Genomic DNA, 24,018 nt, shown 5'->3' with positions numbered 1-24,018 from the left:
TCCAGATAAATATATAAAATAAAGCTTCTTGCACATTTCAGAAGCTCATCTTCATCTCTTGCTAACAAGTTGACGATGCTTCAGATTTAATTATACTTCCATTGTTTTGTTAAATTAATAATTGTAAATTAAAACAAAGGGATTGGCATTGTTCACATTCTATTTTCCCCTACCTAGTTTCCAGTGATTACTTAGAAATCTTGATTGCAAGGAAGAGGCAATAAGTTAGATGTGCTGTTTTCCAACAGTCTATGTGCCTAGCCAAAAGAATGTTGAATAATTTTTGGCATCAAAACTTTTTGAACAGACGTTTTATTTATTGCAGCTGTGGTGATCAGTTGAATTGTGGAAGTCAGAGCACCAGATGACATGGGAATAAAGTTTGTTTTTTGCTGTGTTTGCCCCTGGGTAGCAGGGAGAAGAACAGAGGGAAAGATAAGTTCAAAAGCACTTTGGGGCCAATATGCTGTTGTTTTCCTTTGGTAAGGGTGCACTAAAATAAAAACAGAGACATAACAAATTCTGATAAGCTTCAAAAACGTCACCTCTTTGTAACTTAATTCCATATTCCTATTAGTAATAGCATGCTGAGTCAATCACTTGGTAGGGCAGCAAGATGAATGCACTAGCATGGAGGAAACCTTGGTTTGGAAATGATTTTCACACTCCAAACAGCAGTGAAAGAGAAGTGTTTGCTCTCTGCTCAGAGGATAACAGTGCCTTCTATCTATGATAACAGCCATTTGTGATGTAGAGAAAAAGTGCCAAGATAAAAGTGCTAAAAAAGGGAAAATTTCCAAAGCCCAGAATGAGGATGCATATTATGGGCCATGTTTGGACTGGGAAGAAAAAATAGAAGAGTGCCAGCAACATATGCTTGAAAGAAGTTTTGGACACTTATATAATCTTGTGGTTACCTGGATTATGTGAAACTTGTTTATAACTTGTTTTAGCATTGATGTATTTTCTACCAAGTCGTATTATAGCTAATTTTGAAATGCCATTTAGATTTTAACTTCCTTTTTCAGTTGCTTATAGCTTTTCTCCAAAAATCACTGCTTGTAGTGAAACTTCTAATGTTTGGATTTAACCCAGATATGATTTTTTGGGACAATCTTAAGAAAATCCATTCATCCATCATCTGAATAGCTGGAGCATAAAAAAACTTCCAGTGCTTTTCAGTGCTCAAATAAGTAAAACATAAAGCTTTATTTTAAAGCATTATATTTGAAGAGTATGTAGTCCTGAATGTGGACTGTCCATTTTGCCTTCTTTGAAGAAATCTGATTATGAAAGAAATTTATTTAAAAAACTAATTAATATGTATAAACGGTATGCACAATACATAACTTTCCTTACTGATTTCATCATGCACTAAAGTGCTGTAGTCCAAGTGTTCACAGATGTACAATCTTTTTTGAAGAGGGTTGACTTGATTCTGACAATCTTTCGGTCCTTAAGTGATTTTTGTTTAGTATCATTGAGCAAGTTTATAGTGTGCTGTATATATCCTCTAAAGAACTTCGATCTCATATGCAGGCTGAACACTGCTCAACACCCATTTCTTGTCACAAGAGCACTCTTCAATTTAACAACTTGTCATCTGTGTATCCATTTATACATTTTAAAACAATCTAAAACTCAAATAACAAGATAGTAGATATACTGTACAAGTATAAAGACAATCTAAGATTAATTAATTATGGAAGTTACGTATAGTTACCAATGAAAAGGCAGTACCTGAGTATGTGAAATTATCAAAATATTCTGGTTGAATATACCTAATCTCATCTGGTTTTATCAGATAAACTAGGTTGGGACTGGTCAGCAGTTTGATGAGACCCCTGAAGAAAAAGGAATCCGTGGAACAGACTGCTGTTTATGGATCTCAGAAAAGACTACCACTAACAGAGAAAGCAGAGTTCCCTTTAGCTTAACAAATAGTTTCCTTCTGTGGGTTACTGAGGTTCCAGGTTCAGTCTCTTTCTGGAGTGGATTCCTCACCCACATGGATAATCTTTCATTTGATGTTTACTCACTTTGATGCCTTTATGTATTCTTCACTGTCCACATCAGGCATTGCAGTTTTCATTTATTCTTGCCAGAAAGCACTTATTCATTAGCTGTTTTTATTTTAGTTATGGTTGAGGTGGCACTTTCATTCTAAACCCCTATTGTGAGTGGCTGATAACTTTCCAAAACAATTACCTTATGAAATAAAATTTCCCATGATTGTTTTCAGCCTAGAGGTGAATTCTTTTGGAAAGTTTAAAGAAAACAATTTTGCTCGCTTTGAGGATGGAATTGCAAATTAAGATGCATTTTTAATTTAGCAGAATAATTATTTTTCTTGTTTTCACAAATTAAAAAAAAATTACCCATACAAAAAAACTACATTAAGCACTCAAAAAAGTCAGGAAATGCCCATGATTAAATTTTTCCATGCAACCTGAAAGCTGGTACCTTCTGCATATGTATTAAGAGAGAGTCTTTAATGATATGAACACATGCTAGTTCTCAAATGATATAATATAGCCATACAAATTTTCCTTAAATTTTAGATACACACATGTAACATTTTTCCCACAGAGTTTTCTGTAGCTCTTAAGAGAAAAAAAGATGGGGGGGGGACACAAAAAGAAGCAGCTACTTGCTACACAGCTTTGAAGTTCTGCTAACTTGCAAAAATATGGCATTAGCATGTGGAGACTCCAATCTTAGAAGCTGCATAGCTGAGAAGGCAATTGTTAAGAGTTCTTGGATTGGCCCTTGCACACCTTACAAAATGCACTGCAGGCGCCCTTGATTGCTTTGCAGCTTACAGTGTTCAAAAGTGTCCTCCCTCAAGTCATCCTACACCTTCAGTATACTTTTTCCTACACAGCTAAGTTAGACACACACACAGAGGTAACACAGCCTCTCTTAGTTGTACATTTTGAGCGTACTAATACATTCTGTACAAAATGTCAACTGATGTGGACACAATGACAAAATGAGGACAGACGCATGGAATTAAGTGGAAGGCTGAAAATGTTGTTAAACTTTTAACACAGGAACGGCGTTCCCTGCCCATCACTGATACTTGCCTATTCCAGACATTTAATTGGTTCCAGTGCAGGAGTTACAAGGCTCCTTACCATATAACCCATATAACCCGTTGCCAACATAGTATTTCAATAATAAGGGACTCTTGACAACCGTAATCCTCAGTTTACCCCTCCAGGGCTCAGCTCTCTCTGAGTCTTAGCACCCCCACCCCGCCATGAGTGGGTAGAGGATTGCAGCAGAGCGGGACCCTCGGCCTGCAAGGGCCACAGGGTCTGATCTTGGTCCAAGAAAGCTACAAAATCTAATCTCAGCCCAGGAAGGCCACCCTATAGCATGGTCTCACCCTACATCATGAGCCCAAGGCTCATCAGCAATGTCGCAGGTCTTTTACCTCTGGGAACTGTTCATTTTATTCTCTTAACCACACTGGAAACAGATGGCAAGTTGCAATGAATAAACAGCTCTAACCAAGTACCTCAGTTAGGTACTAAGCATGTTCCTACTTAACCCACTGTGGCTTGAAGGTGCTGTGCGAAAGCCAAAAAACTCCCTGGTCCTCTGCCAGTTGGCCCATGGGAGAAAAAATTCCTTCCTGATTCCCAAACCAGCGATTGGCTAGATCCACAGCATCTGTCAGGCCAGATTCCCATTCCGAGTTCAGGGTGGGTAGGGTGGGGCTGCTAGAATGGAGCTGTAAGGGGCTCTACATGGCTCCTGCACCAGGTAAATCCTGGGAGCTGGGGAATGATAGCCAATCAGCACCCTTCCTCCCCCACCTGGCCAATGGGTGCCAGAGACTCCCAGGGGAAGGAGCTGCCTGATGTCCCTTAGAGAGTCTCCCTCCCTTGCTGCTGGGAATATCTCCCATCACCACTGGTCCCATCAAGTTCTCCGACCCATTGAGGCAAGTGGGTGGCATATGCATGCATGATTTCTAAAGGCACATAGAAAAGTCTAATAAAAATCATCTCTCTCCATCCCTTTAAGAGTACACTAATTCCCTCGAGTACAGAGACAATAGGGACTTATCATGAATAGCCTATGGACTGCCAAGCAATGGGATGATCTAGCCCACAAAATCAGATCCATGTGAAGACTTGAGAGATTATTGCATGTAGTGAGTCTATAGGCAGCTCAGCTGCACTGCTATCACATGTAGGTGGCTACAGACCCAGTCTGGCGGCTTGTGACTACAATTCCATTTACCTGCCCCATCTCACTTGTTGAGCAGTGGATTGTGGCAGGGTACTACCAGTCAGAGGAATATAATGGGAAAAGGGAGGAGGAGACAAATTACTGAGAGTAGAAGTGAGAGAGAACATGAACAAGTGTGGCTGAGAGAGGAAATACGAGGATGAAAGCACAGGATGGAAAAGGAAAGGAGAGGAAGATTGAAGCAAGGAAAAGGGGGAAAGGGTAGAAGCCAAATGGGGAAAAAGAAAAAAAGAGAAGGAAAAAGGTAAAGAAAATATAAGAGAGGAACAGGGATCCATTATTCTCTTCCCCACAACCCCCCAGCTCACAAAACTTCTTGTGCTGACCACCATGATCTACACTAAAACCATACTCACTGAATCCTGCTTCCTTACAAGACGACTATTCTATTTTTTTACCTTGAAAATATGATCCCTCAATAAATCAATTATCTTTAAGGATAGCGCTGTCTTCAGTTATTGTAAACATTTGCAGCAACTCAAACTCAGGTAGCTCAGAGCTTCAGATGGATCCTTCTGATTTCTTTTGTGTACGAATTGAACTATCACACTGTTGTACTTAAAAGGTTTCTTCAGTTCATGTTCTACTGGTATCATTGCAAATCCAGAGCGGCTTTGAAGACTGCAGGTAGCTATTGATCAGTTTAAGTTTCAAAAAGCTATAATTTGCAGGAGCCTCAGTAAAAAGTCACAGTTCAGAAAATGTGCAGTACAACACAGAAGTCTGAGTAAATCTGCTGCAGTCTATTCTTAAAAGTAAGATTTTTTTTGGAGGTGATGCAGGTATAGTTTTGTATCATTTCAGCATGACGCAGGAAGTTTTTGGAAAGTGTAGGGGACAATTTCCTGGTGCAAGTGCTGGAGGAACCAACTAGGGGCAGAACTCTTCTTGACCTGCTGCTCACAAACCAGGAAGAATTAGTAGGGGAAGGAAAAGTGGATGAGAACCTGGGCAGCAGTGACCATGAGATGGTCGAGTTTAGTATCCTGACACAGGGAAGAACGGAGAGCAGCAGAATACGGACCCTGGACTTCAGAAAAGCAGACTTTGACAACCTCAGGGAACTGATGGGCAGGATCCCCTGGGAGAATAACATGAGGGGGAAAGGAGTCCAGGAGAGCTGGCTGTATTTTAAAGAATCCATATTGAGGTTACAGGGATAAACCATCCCGATGTGTAGAAAGAATAGTAAATATGGCAGGCGACCAGCTTGGCTTAACAGTAAAATCCTTGCTGATCTTAAACACAAAAAAGAAGCTTACAAGAAGTGGAAGATTGGACAAATGACCAGGGAGGAGTATAAAAATATTGCTCGGGCATGCAGGAGTGAAATCAGGAAGGCCAAATCACACCTGGAGTTGCAGCTAGCAAGAGATGTTAAGAGTAACAAGAAGGGTTTCTTCAGGTATGTTAACAACAAGAAGAAAGTCAAGGAAAGTGTGGGCCCCTTACTGAATGAGGGAGGCAACCTAGTGACAGAGGATGTGGAAAAAGCTAATGTACTCAATGCTTTTTTTCCCTCTGTCTTCACGAACAAGGTCAGCTCCCAGACTACTGCACTGGGCAGCACAGCATGCGGAGGAGGTGACCAGCCCTCTGTGGAGAAAGAAGTGGTTCGGGACTATTGAGAAAAGCTGGACGAGCACAAGTCCATGGGACCAGATGTGCTGCATCCGAGAGTGCTAAAGGAGTTGGCGGATGTGATTGCAGAGCTATCGGCCATTATCTTTGAAAACTCATGGCGATCGGGGGAGGTCCCGGACGACTAGAAAAAGGCTAATGTAGTACCCATCTTTAAAAAAGGGAAGAAAGGATCCGGGGAACTACAGGTCAGTCAGCCTCACCTCAGTCCCTGGAAAAATCATGGAGCAGGTCCTCAAAGAATCAATTCTGAAGCACTTAGAGGAGAGGAAAGTGACCAGGAACAGTCAGCATGGATTCACCAAGGGCAAGACATGCCTGACTAATCTAATTGCCTTCTATGACAAGATAACTGGCTCTGTGGATGAGGGGAAAGCAGTGGACGTGTTGTTCCTTGACTTTAGCAAAGCTTTTGACACGGTCTCCCACAGTATTCTTGCCAGCAAGTTAAAGAAGTATGGGCTGGATGAATGGACTATAAAGGTGGATAGAAAGCTGGCTAGATTGTCGGGCTCAACAGGTAGTGATCAATGGCTCCATGTCTAATTGGCAGCTGGTATCAAGTGGAGTGCCCCAAGGGTCGGTCCTCGGGCTGGTTTTGTTCAATATCTTCATTAATGATCTGGAGGATGGTGTGGATTGCACCCTCAGCAAGTTTTCAGATGACACGAAACTGGGAGAAGAGGTCGATACGCTGGAGGGTAGGGATAGGATACAGAGGGACCTAGACAAATTAGAGGATTGGGCCAAAAGAAATCTGATGAGGTTCAACAAGAACAAGTGCAGAGTCCTGCACTTAGGATGGAAGAATCCCATGCACTGCTGCAGACTAGGGACCGAATGGCTAGGCAGCAGTTCAGCAGAAAAGAACCTAGTCGTTACAGTGGACGAGAAGCTGGATATGAGTCAACAGTGCCATTGATGCCAAGAAGGCCAATGGCATTTTGGGATATATAAATAGGGGCATTGCCAGCAGATTGAGGGTCGTGATCGTTCCCCTCTATTCGACATTGGTGAGGCCTCATCTGGAGTACTGTGTCCACTTTTGGGCCCCACACTACAAGAAGGATGTGGAAAAATTGGGAAAAGTCCAGCGGAGGGCAACAAAAATGATTAGGGACTGGAACACATGACTTATGAGGAGAGGGTGAGGGAACTGGGATTCTTTAGTCTGCGGAAGAGAAGAATGAGGGGGGATTTGATAGCTGCTTTCAACTACCTGAAAGGGGGTTCCAAAGAGGATGGATCTAGACTGTTCTCAGTGGTAGCAGGTGACAGAACGAGGCGTAATGGTCTCAAGTTGTAGTGGGGGACGTTTAGGTTGGATATTAGGAAAAACTTTTCACTCGGGGGATGGTGAAACACTGGAATGCGTTACCTAGGGAGGTGGTAGAATCTCCTTCCTTAGAAGTTTTTATGGTCAGGCTTGACAAAGCCCTGTCTGGGATGATTTAGTTGGGAATTGGTCCTGCTTTGAGCAGGGGGTTGGACTGGATGACCTCCTGAGGTCCCTTCCAACCCTGATATTCTATGATTCTATGACTCTATGACGCTGTAGCTTCATTGTTACCAGCTAGTCAATGATTACTTGTTTTAGTTCTCAGCAGATCTGGCGAGCTCAACTAAACCACTTTAACATGTTTAGGTTGGCCTATGAAACAATTTTTTGTTCCCCATCCAGCAATTATAAAAGACTGCTGTACACCACAAACACACCACTGTGTACAAGGTCAGACTGAGAATTCTGAGGAGGGTTAGCATGGAGATCCTTTGGTATCACCCCAAACTTCACTGACAAATTGAATGTAAAATGGGTTTTTTTGGGAAGAATATTTTGGTCCTGTTTGCCTGGATCCCTGCTACAGGAGTGGAGCACAGCAGTTGCTTGTGCTTGGGGCGGGGAGTGAAATGGGGGTTGATGTCTGTGAAAAATTGGCAATATTTAACAAAAATGGCAAGGAACGATAAGGTGTGGTTTTGAGAGCTGCTAGGAGCCTAGGTACAGGAGAGCTCTGTCTCCATTCTGGTGAATGTTAGGATTCATAAAGCACTTTTAAAACATGCGTGCTTAATTGTCACAAAAGCCTGTCAGGCAGGGAAGTATTACTATCCCCACTTGCCTTGGCTAACTTTACCTAACCAAGTCTGAACATTTTGGCTTTTAACCGAGACCACAGAGGGAGTCAGTGTCAAAGCTGGGATTAACCTCTTGCTCTCAGTCTCACACTATGGAGATGATCTCCCTTTTGGTCAGAGGTCATACTGGCTGCTCAGCAGAGAAGCTGGCTCAGCTGCAGGCTGCCTGTAGTAGGCATCTTTTGTGATGGTCACATTCAGCAATAGGCTGAGCAGCACTGAACCCTACAGTTGCAATTAAACTGGGGTCTGCTCAAAAATCAAGGGATGTAAAGCTCTGATTTTTCTGAACCCCCTGGATCAATCCCGGTAGGCTGTGATGGGCTTGTGAATAACTTGGCATCTTCGGGAAAACTCAGCGTACAACCCTAGCAATCAATTTGCATTGGTTTACATTTTCAAGGCTATTGTCGCAAAGAAAAGAGCCTGAAACTTAATTAAAAAAAAAAGCAAAGATTTTCCAAATAAAGAGAGGAGGCCGTGGGCTGCAGCTATTGCAGGCCCTCAAAGACTGGCTCTGCTTGTCAAATTAAGTGCTTTCCACTATAAAGGTTACCATGTAACACAAATGGTAATCAGTGACAATAAAAATCAATGAAAATACATTTTATTTCTTGTTAGACCTGCTTGTTTGAGTGACCTTATTCGGTAGTGGAGAAAGACAAGACACTGGATAATGGCTGTTAGTGTGTGAGGTGGGAAGGACATTATGAGGTTATATTGTATAAAAGCTTGAAGTGACAATAGAGCCAACTGAGTCACTCAGAATTTACACTAATGTAACTGAGATCACAACCTGGCTCCAGTGTTCTCCTGTCAAAAGAAGATTGCAATAAAGGGATGTGCTAGGATAAATATTTACAAACACTACTTTCCATGGCGTACTACAAGTTCTTCTGATATGAAATCTATCACGGTAAGCACAGTATTCTATGATTTAAAAATACAAAAGTACAATAAATTCAACTGAATTTGAACTGTGTAACTTGAACTAAGCCCTATCATCTCCTCTCTAAATAGTGCTGTAGAAAATACTATTTCACTAACTTGTAATTATATGATAATTACACAAACACACACACAGGTCCCAATCCTGCAAACTCTTATGCATGTGCTTAACTTAATTGATTAGGACCACTCATAAAAAATTAAGCATGTGTTTCAATATTTGCAGAATTGGGGTATTACTGGGTACTGTTATTATATATATATATATATACACTTAAAGAAACTTCAAAGTAAATGTTTACATTTTAAATCTACCACTTGTTTCTTGAAATTACTTTGAATTTAAAATACTTTATTAGTGAATAGTATTCTTATTTTATAGCTTAATATTTGTGATGCACTAAGATTTTGTATACATTCGTTCTGACAAAAAGGGACTAAATAAAAATGCAACTACTACTAAGCTGATGCTATCGGGTTACCGGGCATCTGGTTTTCGACTGGAATGCCCGGTCAAAAAGGGACCTTGGCAGCGCCGGTCGGCACCACCGACCGGGATGCCAAAAGTTTGGGTGACAGTATAGCAGGGGCCTGGGGCTAAAGCAGGCTCCCTACCTGCGTTGGCTCCACGCTGCTCCTGGAAGTGGCCGCCAGGTTCCTGCGGCCCTTAGGCACTGGGACGGTCAGGGACTGGGAGGCTCCATGTGCTGCCCCTGCCCTGAATACTGGCTCTGCAGCTCCCATTGGCTGGGAACCACAACCAATGGGAGCTGTGTGGGGCGATGCCTGGAGGCGGTAAAGCAGCATGCACCTCACAGAGCTGCCTGGCTGCCCATGTGCTTAGAGGCCGCAGGGACCTGGTGGCCACTTCCTCAGAGCCGTGCTAAGTGCCGCTGGAACCCCCCCACACACCCTGACCCCCTGCCCCAGCCCAGAGTCCCCTCCCACATTCCAAACCCTTCTTCCCCAGCCCCATCTCAAGCCCCCGCCCCCCAGCCAGATCCCTCACCCCCTCACCTCCCCACACTCCAACCCGGAGCCCCCTCTGCATCCCAGAGCCCATACCCTCTCCCTCACCTCAACCCCCTTCCCCAGATTGGTAAAAGTGAGTGAGGTTGGGGAAGAGTGAGCGAAGGAAGGGCGGAGGGGATGGAACTAGTGGGGCTCAGAGAAGGGGCATGGCAGGGGTGTTTGGTTTTGTGTGATTAGAAAGTTAGCAACCCTATGATGCCATAAGATAGAAAAAATATGAACTATTGTCTATTTGGTATTAGACTGCATCATTTATGAGCATGCTACATGGTAATTATTTAAATGATATAAAAACTTTCAAGTTGATACATTTTGCAAATATTTCAGACAAATATAAATCAATTCACTTGTCAGATTTTTTAGATGTTTTCTCATGCTTCACTGCAAAGGCTGTTTGACTTTCATAGAATCATAGACTTTAAGGTCAGAAGGGACCATTATGATCATCTGGTCTGACCTCCTGCACAACGCAGGCCACAGAATCTCACCCATGCACTCCTGTAACAAACCCCTGATCTATGTCTGAGCTACTGAAGTCCTCAAATTGTGCTTTAAAGACTTCAAGGATCAGAGAATCCTCCAGCAAGTTACCCATGCCCCATGCTGCAGAGAAAGGCGAAAAACCCCCAGGGCCTCTGTCAATCTGCCCTGGAGGAAAATTCCTTCCTGACCCCAAATATGGCAAACAGCTAAATCCTGAGCATGTGAGCAAGACTCACCAGCCAGACAGCCAGGAAAGAATTCTCTGTAGTAACTCAGATCCCACCCTATCTAGCATCTCATCATAGGTCATTGTTCATATTTACCACTAATAGTCAAAAATCAATTAAGTGCCAAAATTAGGCTATCCCATCATACCATCCCCTCCATAAATTTATCAAGCTTAGTCTTGAAGTCAAATATGTCTTTTGCCTCCACTGCTCCTCCTGGAAGGCTATTCCAGAACTTCCCTCCTCTGATGGTTAGAAACCTTCGTCTAATTACAAGTCTAAACTTCCTGATGGCCAGTTTATATCCATTTGTTCTTGTGTCCACATTGGTAACAAGCTTAAATAATTCCTCTCCCTCCCTGGTATTTATCCCTCTGATATATTTATAGAGAGCAATCATATCTCCCCTCTGCAACCAATTCTACAACTACACCCACATAAGGTAGATTCTTGTGCCTGCATAGAGTTCCATTGACTTCAGTGAGGCTCAGCATGAATTGTAGAATCATGCCCTAGACTGTAAACTCATCGAGGCAGGGCCTCTTTCTTAATATGTGTTTGCACAATGATTAGCACAAAGAGGCCCTGGATTCTATGTGCGGCCTTTGACACTACTACCATAAATGATTTAAAAAAAAAAGCATACTTACAATGGAGGTCACCAAAATATGTATCTGTCCTCCAAACAATGAGAAAGGCAATTCTCTTTCATAGCATGAACAGAGCTGTAGTCTCATGGAAAATTTACACCAGTATGATCACTATAAATTTGGGTGACATCCACTATCCTAATAATCCAGAGCGCTTTGCCTCCTTTAAGTTTATTCCCCTACCTCATTTGATCCTGCAGTGAAACAAAGGGATGTAGTTATGATATCATAACATCTTCTATGCCATCAGACTGTGCTGTTGTAAAGAGGTGATTATGATTTCACTGCAGGATCAAGCACAAGAAGCTAGGCTGGGAGGGATCATATATTAATACACAAATGATTTAAAAAATGTATTTAATAATAAAGCTATTCAGAAAAATGCTGGCTAAGTACATTTTCTGGCTATACCGAAAGAAGGATAGGAGCCACTTGATCAGGCTGCAAGTTTATTATTAGATGTCTGGGAGTACCTGGCAGATAAATGTGTACAGTGCAGGTATCTCCATGACCATTTCAACATCTACCCGGGAGCTCCTGCCAGCCCCCACCCCACCCCCCCTTTTTCCATCCAGGTTCCCCGGCCAACCCATTGCTGGGATCTTACCATCATCCTCCCCTCGAACAAGAAGGGTTAAGTTGGGCTATAAGGAAGGGGTTTGGCTCCCTGCTGCGCCAGTCATAGGAGCCCTGAACCCCATCCCTTGGCTAATCTGGTGGTGAGGAAAAAATTCCTTCCCAGCCCCCGACCAAACCTGTTATTTTGTCACCTCTAAAGGGAGGGAGGTGGGTGGTGCACTGCCTGGTCTGGGAAAAGTGGCTTCTCCCACTGGGCTTGCCTTTTATCAACTCCTCAGCTCTTCCAGTCTCTGGGGCTAAGTCAGCATCATCACGCTGACCCACTCTACTTTTGCCGTAGCTCCTGAGCCTCTCACTAACCCCTCTTCCCCCCGCCCAAAATGCACTACACTCCCCCTCCCCCAACTTAAGGTGCGGTCATTTCTTTTGTTATACATATTCTTTTTCACATTTGAATAAATGAGAAATAAAAAGTTATCTCAACATGGTGACCATGTACAAATATCATTAAGGATATATGATCAGGAGACAATCATGAGGTAATCGTTAAAAAGCTAAAACAAAGCTTTATCAGTAATGACAGGTAAATTATTATATAGCAAGACTGACTTCACAGCAAAAGCAACAACTGAAGATGTGAATGTAGACAACCATTTTGCCATGTATAAACAGCAGGCAAAGACTGTTGCTTCTTTGAGTTTATTGATGAGCCTCAGAGAAAGCATCAGCCTCTTGAAGTATCTGACACCTACTCAGGTCAGGGGAACTGTAAAAAGATAACTGTTTCAAACCTAAAATATTTGTATTGCTGAGAGGTCAGCTTCACTGCTGCTGTCTTCATGGCAATTTGCATACCATTAAAGCATTACCCATAATGTTCAGAAATTTCAATTTTAAAGCTATGCTGTTCAAGTTGTTTGCTGAATTGTAAGCATCTAAGACAGCTTGGAAATTTGTTAACACTCCTGAGTGTTAACAAATAGTTACTGTATTTCTGCCTTATCTTGGCGTCTGGTTTAAAAAAAGAAAAAAAAAGCAACCCTCACCCTCCATTTTACAACAATGAACAAGATCACATCAGTACTGTAATGGAGATAGCTTCCCTTATTATTTTCAATATATTTAAGTTCATTAAAATGTCACTGTTTTATTATATTTTTGCAGACAAGAGGGGATTATTTCTATTTCCTAGATCATTCTAACACAGTTTTTCTTATTAAATCTCTCAGCCCAATAAACGTGAGCAACACATTTGTGTTTCTATGCTGTATTTGTGTTCTCGTTCTCCACTCCTGAACTCGACCACAGCAATCTCTATTTATTTCCTGGCTGAAAAGAAAAATTAAAAATGTATAATGTGAAGATACAATCTTTGTTTCCCTGGCCCTGCTGGACTAGTGCTTGACTCCAAAATATATTTATGCTGGCAAATACTGCTATTAACTCAGTTACCGTACTATATGAACTACAGTTCCTTTGAAATTCTATAAAATAGTTGTCCTTAGATGATAACAGACAGGAAGGAATGAAGTAGGAACAACAAGAATTACTTTACATAATAATAACAACAATTTAGTTATCAAAACAGTACTGAACAAGCATGCCTTTTCATACAGTTCTTTTAAAAATTTAGCTTCCTAGGGTTCTAATAGTATTTTCCTATGGTTCAGGAATGCACAGTAGCACTCAACCCAGTGCCTATATCCTTATTTCAAAGAGAATCATTCAAACCGACATCCACCCTGTCAAGAATCTTGACTTTGAGCTGCTAATGCAGAATAAAAATCAATATAAATTTTGATCATTTGATGAATATTTGCTTCTTTCTTTAGTGCTTAGGGATTTAAAACTGAAAACTGCTGAATCAAGTCATTCTATTTTTTTGTGTTTGTGCCAACACCAATTTACTACCCTCCTGAAAGTTCCTGAACAAGATGTCTCATGTGGCAAACATGTTGGTTTTTCCTGTCAATCATAACAGTGTGCCAGTGGGGAACCATAAACATTTCCCTTTTCACACTCTTAGTGTTCCAAAAAGGAATATTTTGATTACTTCCCTGGAAAAGGTAAACTTGACTTATTTAGACATATTGTAGCATGCCTATGCCTGTTATTCTTGGAGTGCTGTTATGCCTAAATTGATACTATCTATTAAAAGTTAAACACTTTATTTTTGGCTCCAGTGACCTCACAAAAGAAACAGAGTTTGCAGACAGAATTCATGGCAAGCAAATCCCAGTATCACCAACAAGACAAAGAGCTTTACCTTCTTTCACCATATATTTTCTGAAAGATGACAAAGAAATTCTGGCTGCTATAATCAGCACCAACACGTCACAATGTTATTGAGAATGAAAAGAAGACAGGCAGTAGAGAAAGCTCCAAAGCATAGTGAACTTCAGTTTGTAGCTAGTTTTAAAAGAAATATACCCTCATTTTAATATAATGGACTTTTAAAAAATGTCTATTGAAATCCTATGTTTCCATAGGGATCTTTTTAAGAAAAAAAGTTTCTAAATTTGAAAAAGACTTAGATTACTTTAACAAGAACTGTAAATACAAGCAATTTTCATCTTGGAAGAAAATATTTATACATGACACAGTGGCAGAAGGGCTTTATATTAAGGAGCAATTTTGTTGGTTTCTTATAAATTAAATAAAAGTGGCAGCAGCTGTCTTTCAGAAGGCAGATACAGGCTTGTACAGTCATATAATATTATGTAGACAGATGTTTTAAATAAAATAAAATATTTAGATTGCTAGATACCTTGCTAGATACAAAGGCAATTATAGGATGTCTTTGTTATATTAAATTTCTCATTCTTTTGAAAGAAAAAAAAAAGAAAGAGAATTGTCTTGGAAACAGTTCCAACAGGAAATGATCATATATCTAAAACAGCTGGAGACTGTAACTAATATAAATTTACTTGAAAATAAAAATGCTGCCTGCCTCTGGAGACATGCTGTAACATGCAGGAAAAAACAGATGAGAATATAACATTATTTTTTAAAACCTCAGGTCATATATACGTATTGTACTAAGATGTGATTCACTGATGTACAGAGGGTGCTCAGGGTTTAGAAAAAGTAATAGAACAATTAAAAGCCCAAACTGCAACAAAAAATAAAATCTCTTTTGTAACAATAAACAATATTCTTATGAGAAATTCTCCCTTTTATAAAACAGGTTAGACACTTTACTCTGCCATTGATTATAATATGATACCATTTTATTGTATTACCTAGACAAAATGTAATGGCAACCTTTTATCTCTGCACTTTAAGGTGAATTTTGACTCACATGTTTCTTATATATGTCAAAGTTCAAAAACGAAATTTAAAAAGGAATACAACTCAGAAAAGCCAATACCTAGCCATTCAAGCTCTGTTCTTACTTTTATTGGGCCTGATCCTTCAGTTTTTGTCTGAAAAAAAATTCCATTGACTTAAGTGGGAATTTTGCCAGAGTAAGGGCTTCATGATTGGTCCTTACGTTAAACGCTACAAAAATGTAAGTGATATATTCTGGCAGATGAACATGAAACCTCATATAACCATTTTGCTCCTCCCAGTCTTGATGGAAATGGAAGAGTTTGACTGACTGCATCAAAAATTCTCTAGAATTATTGCTATTTTTACTTTCCTCCAAGACCCCAATTGCAGCTTATCATTGCTGAGTACACTAGACCTGATCCTGCATACACAACCTGGACAAAGCATCTGCAGGGTAAAGCTTACCAGTAAAGCAAATAGCAGTGAGCTGTGCATGTAATGATGGAGTAAAATTATTTGAAAGGCATTGGATAGTATGGATTGTACCACAAACCCTGACATTTAAGCATCCTGTGAGCAGCTGCAAGCCTCCTGGGAATTCAACAGGACTGGAGAGTACTCAACACCTTTTTGGGTACAGCTTTTCAGTCTCGGGGTTGGAGTTGCAGTGCATATTCTTCAGGCCTACTTTCCAGTACTATTGTTCTACCAGTATTTGCAGAACCCACCCATTGCTTGCTTTCCTAGTAAACGTGATACTCTAGAAACACATTGTTCAGGGATTTTTGGTAACATTCTGTTTGTTATTTTTTTTCTAATTAATAAAACAGAACATATGAGAAACAAAGGCTCTCTGCTGAACTATCTAATGAATGCCTATTACATTGTAGATGTTTGAACACCAGTACTATAGTCTCTTTATGACATGAGCTGCAGATACCATTAAAAACACCTTTCAGAAAGACTCAAACTGAAGACTGGACTTCTACATAGAGTGCTTCCGCTGACGTGCACGGGCTGAAATTGTGGAAAAGCAGCATCACTTGCCCCATAACTTCAGCCATGCAGAACACAATGCCATCCACAGCCTCAGAAACAACTCTGACATCATCATCAAAAAGGCTGACAAAGGAGGTGCTGTCGTCATCATGAATAGGTTGGAATATGAACAAGAGGCTGCTAGGCAGCTCTCCAACACCACTTTCTACAAGCCATTACCCTCTGATCCTACTGAGGGTTAGCAAAAGAAACTACACCATCTGCTCAAGAAACTCCCTGAAAAAGCACAAGAACAAATCCGCACAGACACACCCCTGGAATCCCGAACTGGGATATTCTATCTGCTACCCAAGATCCAATAAACCTGGAAATCCTGGACACACCATCATCTCAGGTATTGGCACCCTGACAGCAGGATTGTCTGGCTATGTAGACTCCCTCCTCAGGCCCTACGCTACCAGCACTCCCAGCTATCTTCAAGACACCACTGACTTCCTGAGGAAACTACAATCCATCCGTGATCTTCCTGAAAACACCATCCTGGCCACCATGGATGTAGAAGCCCTTTACACCAACATTCCACACAAAGATGGACTACAAGCCATCAGCAACAGTATCCCCGATAATGTCACGGAAAACCTGGTGGCTGAACTTTGTGACTTTGTCCTCACCCATAACTATTTCACATTTGGGGACAATGTATACCTTCAAATCAGCAGCACTGCTATGGGTACCCACATGGCCCCACAGTATGCCAACATTTTTATGGCTGACTTAGAACAGCGCTTCCTCAGCTCTCGTCCCTTAATGCCCCTACTCTACTTGCGCTACATTGATGACATCATCATCATCTGGATCCTTGGCAAAGAAGCCCTTGAGGAATTTCACTAGGATTTCAACAATTTCCATCCCACCATCAACCTCAGCCTGGACCAGTCCACACAAGAGATCCCCTTCCTGGACACTACGTTGTTAATAAGCGATGGTCACATAACCACCACCCTACACCGGAAACCTACTGACCGTTATTCCTACCTACATGCCTCCAGCTTTCATCCAGACCACCCCACACGATCCATTGTCTACAACCAAGCTCTACGATACAACTGCATTTGCTCCAACCCCTCAGACAGAGACAAACACCGACAAGATCTCTATCAAGCGTTCTTACAACTATAATACCCACCTGCTGAAGTGAAGAAACAGATTGACAGAGCCAAAAGAGTTCCCAGAAGTCACCTACTACAGGACAGGCCCAACAAAGAAAATAACAGAACGCCACTAGCCATCACCTTCAGCCGCCAACTAAAACCTCTCCAATGCATCATCAAAGATCTACAACCTATCCTGAAGGATGACCCATCACTCTCACAGATCTTGGGAGACAGGCCAGTCCTTTCTTACAGACAGCCCCCCAACCTGAAGCAAATACTCACCAGCAACCACACACCACACAACAGAACCACTAACCCAGGAATCTATCCTTGCAACAAAGCCCGTTGCCAACTGTGTCCACATATCTATTCAGTGGACACCATCATAGGGCCTAATCACATCAGCCACACTATCAGAGGCTCATTCAGCTGCACATATATGATGTTATATTATTTTTAACATTTTAAATATATTTTAAAATGCTCAAAATTGAAACAAAACATTTTGTTTGACCCAAAAAAATTTTGTTAACTATTTGATCTGCCAAAAATTTTGAAAAATGTTGTTGCTGTTTGACCCTAAATGAATTTTTCCCTAATTTTTCAAAATTCCCAGTGAACCAGAAAATGTGTTATTTGCCCAGCTCTAGAGAAGGTACCTACCCTGATGACTGTGCTATCCAAATTTTAAATATGTTACAGCCAGGGTAACAAATAATAGTGAGGGAAGTGAGGACAATGGTTACATCATTACATACACATGGTTACATTATATACACAACTCTTGGCAATTCAATTGTATTATAAATACACACACGTTTATAAATGATTGTTGACTGATCACGTAAGAAGTGAGCCTTAGGAACAGATGAGAATGAGAACAATAGAGAATGTTGGCATGGTGGACCACAATTTGGAGGTTAAAAGAAAAGGAGTACTTGTGGCACCTTAGAGACTAACCAATTTATTTGAGTATAAGCTTTCGTGAGCTACAGCCGCTACTCTGAAACCTGTCATTAATTAGGAGGTAATACAAGTACAAAGATGTCACAGACAAAGGGATGAATGAAGACGGTCATGGGACAGATGCACTGGGGGTTCAAGATGGCAATAGTGGTGAGGCAGACAGTTTGGTAGCTGACAGACCCTATTTTAATAACTAGGTAGGGGTTAAGCTACACAGGATCTTGAAGGTGGAATTACACTTGTCAGCAAATACTACAAGCTACGTTATGGCATGAGATTCCTAGACTAATGAGAAACACGTTGTTAAAAATAAACTGATAGCCATTTGGCCTTCAGCGTGGACCCCTGCTTCCACAATCATCTGAAGTGATTCTTCCTCACTGCTACTAGATACACTTTCTTTAAAGATCCCCCTTCTGCTTATAATACCATGTGTGGTTGAACTTGCAGACACATTATCTGCGGGTAGTGTTGAGCGAATAATTCACTGACTATCTGATTAATTTAGCTTTGTTTTCTCCTTGTGGAATATCTGCAAGCTGATCATTACTTCTCACATTTATTCATTATTCAAAAGTATTTCAGAATTTTTTGTGAATGTTTTTAACATTGATTGCAAATAGTTCTCTGTGACTATTCAATATTTGCTATTTCAGCAGCATTGGCTAGTTGTAATTGGTTTGATAATGACATTTGGAAAGGTGCTGGTGCCTTATAAAATGCTAATTGCTTCTTATTGCTTCCAAACTTTCCTGTCTGCTTTGTAGCTGTTGTAAAGCAAGTTGAAGTCTTTGCTGATTATAACTCCCAAAATACATAGTAACCAATCAGGGTCTAATGAGTAAAGCCAGGATGCTAACAGATGAAAGCTTTTTGTAATTTATGCTTAAATTTTTTTTTTAATTTCTGTTTTACTTTGTCTCTCTTCTGTTCCTCAATAGTGGAGATGTTTTCTTGGCTGTTTGAGTGTTAGTCTTACGCTAGGACTCTGAACATCTACTCCAGTTTCCTACCAGGTTTTTCCATCTGCTCTTAATGTATTATTGTTAGCATTCTGCTGTCTGACATCTTGATGGTACCATAATGGGGAAATGAGTGTTTTGGTATTTTTCCTAAGAGTGTTATAAAATCCCTATTTCCTTGTCTAATTCTACACAGTCTGATATATTTCTTTTTGTCAAATCTCACCAACTGTCACTATTTATGCTCTATCAAAATCTTGGTATTTGATTTGTGCAATCTCTCCATGATGTTCCTACTAACATATTTGAATTTTCATTTTTACCTATTTATGTGACTATTGAGTTATACAACATATGCTATCCATATAACATCTTTTCACTTCAATCAATACTTAAAAACAAGCTTAACTGATATGACAATAGCATATTAGACCAGAAAATAATATGCACCCTCAGTGTCACCTTGCTGGATTAAAACCTTACACATGGAAAGCCTCTGCAAGTTTGATAGTTGATTTTTTCTGCAGCCAAAAGAAGATACATTTTGGTCCTCAGAAACCAAAGTGCAACGATTATATTCTAGTCTGCCAAGGATAGTAGTTAAAGATGTTGATTTCCAGTAGCCATGAGTAAGATTAAAATCTGAAGATGAAGGTACTTCCTTCCATTATTGTGTCAGAAGGGTAACTAATGAAACCATGGTTACTTAGGGCATTCAGCTCATGCTAGACCATGATCTGTTTCAAAGACATAGAAGAAACATGTGAGTGATAAAGCCTCTAACAACCACAATTATATGGCTTAGGATACAGTCTTACTAGACATGAAATAAAGAAACAAGATACACCACTGTGTCATTGATTCATCTCCGAGAGATAAAAAAGTGATAACTATTTGATAAGTGAAAAGCCACTGTCATAGGTCCTGGGGTGTGGCAGCACCAACTGATTTGAAGTGGTTTCCATCCTACACAGGGTTTACAGTTTGGTTCAAGGACTCTCAGCACCGCCATTATACAAATTAATCCAGCACCAATGGCCACCACAGTATTTTAAAATAAATCCTTTAACTACAGATGGGTCAAGGAACTTAGGTTTGGTCTTGCAGAAACTCCTGCGTTGAATTTTGCAAAACTGAGCCTGAGATGGTTTTGATCCTGCTTCCATTTTACCTGAACCATGACAGTTTTATAGGAGAAGCTTCAGATTAAAAGTTCCAGTTTTGGACCATCTATAATAATTTCCATACAAAGCTGTATGGAACAGGACTGCTGACATTATGTTCTTGTGTAGAGTTTAGGTAGAATTTCCAATCAGTTGATTACATCTGTTTCTAGTACTTTGTTAATCGCTTCCTGAAGCTGCTCATTAAAAGCTCCCAGGTTGACACATAATGCTGTGGTGGCTGAGACACGGATCTGGAATATGATCACAACACTTGGCTTGGCTGGGAAGTAAACTGTAACATCGCTCACTTTATCACAAGAGCAGCTTTCTCAGTTGATAAAATGGCTTACCATCTTATGTACACTAGCCATTTGTTTCAGGAGGAACAAGCTGAATATTTACCATTAAATTCATATTGAATTCTATATGCGAGTAAACTTCATTCTCTCTTTTGACAATGGAATTGCAGCAAGACCCTAGTACTGCAATTTAACATCTCTCTTGCAACAGCCACAGAAGTGATGACAGCCCTAGACAATAATCACATGCCAATACTATGGCACTTACCTACTGACTGAAAGCTCTCACAGCCCTAGTCAATAACTGAACCGACCAATTCCACTGTGCTGAATGTGACTGGTGATATTATCCCTTTAAATGTGTTATTTAAGTTTGCAATGCAGTTAATTGAAACCCTACTAGATGCAAATCAAAAGTTTCAGCCTTAATTGAGATATTTTGAAAATTGAACCCATTGCTTCAGGCAGGTGCTACATGAGATTCCATTAATATAGGTAATTAACATTAGCCTCTGCTTTAATTAACATGCACACTTTAATTAGTAAAGCATTAACCAACATTAAAAATCTGATCTTCATGCATCACAAAAACTGTAAAGTTATGAGTACCATGTTATTTTTTTCCAAGACTGTAAATCATGCAACACATCAAAATTTAAAACTATATCAGATTTAAAACATTAAATAGATTTACAAATAGATAAAAATCTCAAAATATTCAACATATTTAACCTAACATATTATAAATGTTATGAAAGCTTTTTTAGTGTATATTTTAAAGAATATGATTAATTTACAATGATGCCAGCTGGTCACAGTTAACACTAGGTAAACTTCAGGGCTAACCACAAACAGCAGACACAATTTTAAACATGATAGTTCTGTCTACACTGAGCTCTAAATTGTATTTAACATCATGTTTGTTAACACATTTTATGATATTATGCCATTTCTCAGGGTAGACAAGCCTATGGCTTCAAAGAAAAGTTTGAAAATGTGACCTGAATGCAACTGATGCAGTCTTGTGTTTTTCATTTTGCAGAGAGTCTAAAATAGCTTTGAGAAGTATGAACTGTCTTAATGGGTTGTTAACTATGAAACTTCTCTGGCGTGTCCCCCTGCTGACACTACTTTAGCACAGAACTCTGCGGCCGTGTCTACAGAGGGAGTTTTTAGGCACTAGTGCAGACCTAGCTTACCTTGGTCCAAATCATGGTTTACACTGGTGCACCACGTAAACACTAGGTGTTTTTACTGGTGCAGTTACATTGGCCCTATGACACCAAACATTGCCTCTACCACACCAAACAGAGGTAGACCACTCCAGGAGGTCAGGGTCACCATGTAGGTAGGTACTCAGGGTCCCAGCTAGCATGAATATATCCTGAGAATAGAGTTCTTATTTAGAAATATATTGGGATGGGTTCTGATCTCTCACATGTCTATCAGGAGTAAATCTGTTTAAATAAATGGAATTGACTGGTGCAAAACTAAAGTGAGTGAAATCAGAATCAAGCCCAAAGCCTTGAGAATGTCTCAACCCATCCCATAAGCTCTCTATTTTTCTTACAGCAGTAACCTCACCCTACTCAAAACTTGAAGACATACAGCATTTAAACAGAGATATTTATTTTACTTTTGTTATTAATGCTAATGGTTCAGGGTATACAAAAATAAATACAAGTTTTCTCCCTCACACCACAACTTCTGCTGTTTGATCCTACATGAAAATCATAATTGTGTTTTTATTATATTATAATCTTTTACACATGGAAATGAATACATGTCATAATTCAGCATTATGACTTCTCTGGAGTCTCAGATGTGGTGTGAAAATAGCTTGCAAGTCAGAGGCAGAAAACAGTATTCAAATTCAGATTATTTTGAAAATTAGCAAAAGCTTGAGAAACAAACACATAAAAGAAAATCTATGTTTCAGCTTGAATATATGTTGCTCCTATATGTTTTGAAATACAGTTCCAAATAATGTAAAATTATCTTCCTCTGCCTAGTCTTTCCCTTCTGGTGTTCATTTACTCATCTAAACTCGACAGTTCTTCCTTTAAATGTGGCTGTCAAGGTTCCTCCCCCACTCTGAACTCTAGGGTACAGATGTGGGGACCTGCATGAAAAACCTCCTAAGCTTATCTTTACCAGCTTAGGTCAAAACTTCCCCAAGGTACAAAATATTACACCTTGGACAGGCCGCTACCACCACCAAACTAATACTGGTTACTGGGGAAGAGCTGTTTGGATGCGTCCTTCCCCCCAAAATACTTCCCAAAACCTTGCACCCCACTTCCTGGACAAGGTTTGGTAAAAAGCCTCACCAATTTGTCTAGGTGACTACAGACCCAGACCCTTGGATCTTAAGAACAATGAACAATCCTCCCAACACTTGCACCCCCCCTTTCCTGGGAAATGTTGGATAAAAAGCCTCACCAATTTGCATAGGTGACCACAAACCCAAACCCTTGGATCTGAGAACAATGAAAAAGCATTCAGTGTCTTACAAGAAGACTTTTAATAAGAAATAGAAGTAAATAGAAATAAAGAAATCCCCCCTGTAAAATCAGGATGGTATATATCTTACAGGGTAATTAGATTCAAAAACATAGAGAACCCCTCTAGGCAAAACCTTAAGTTACAAAAAAGATACACAGACAGAAATAGTTATTCTATTCAGCACAATTCTTTTCTCAGCCATTTAAAGAAATCATAATCTAACACATACCTAGCTAGATTACTTACTAAAAGTTCTAAGACTCCATTCCTGTTCTGTCCCTGGCCAAGACGACTACAGACAGACACACAAACCCTTTGTTTCTCTCCCTCCTCCCAGCTTTTGAAAGTATCTTGTCTCCTCATTGGTCATTTTGGTCAGGTGCCAGCGAGGTTACCTTTAGCTTCTTAACCCTTTACAGGTGAGAGGAGCTTTCCCCTGGCCAGGAGGGATTTCAAAGGGGTTTACCCTTCCCTTTATATTTATGACACGCCCCCCAAATCTCAGCTAGGGTGAAACACTGGCTGGGATTTCTTCCTGGAGCTCTAGGAAAACAGAGTTAATAAGACACATGCATCTCTAAATATACTACCAAGTACATAAAGACTAACAATATTTTCCACATCTCAAGGACGATTTTAACCAGTTGATTCTGGGAAACTTTCACGGGAGAGTGCATCAGCCACTTTGTTAGAAGCTCCTGAGATGTGTTGGATGTCGAAATCAAAATCTTGGAG

General features: G+C 40.3%; 1 protein-coding gene across 4 annotated transcripts in view; it reads right to left on the bottom strand.

Annotated features, from left to right (window-relative positions):
• Positions 1–24,018, bottom strand: part of AKAP6 (A-kinase anchoring protein 6) — a 403,733-nt gene that overhangs the window by 110,223 nt on the left and 269,492 nt on the right. The gene's annotated exons all lie outside the window — the stretch shown is intronic.

This window comes from Lepidochelys olivacea (genome assembly GCF_965140295.1).
Source record: "Lepidochelys olivacea isolate rLepOli2 genome assembly, chromosome: 6".
NCBI classification, from domain to species: Eukaryota; Metazoa; Chordata; order Testudines; family Cheloniidae; genus Lepidochelys; species Lepidochelys olivacea.
This window is presented reverse-complemented; position numbering and strand designations above follow the sequence as displayed.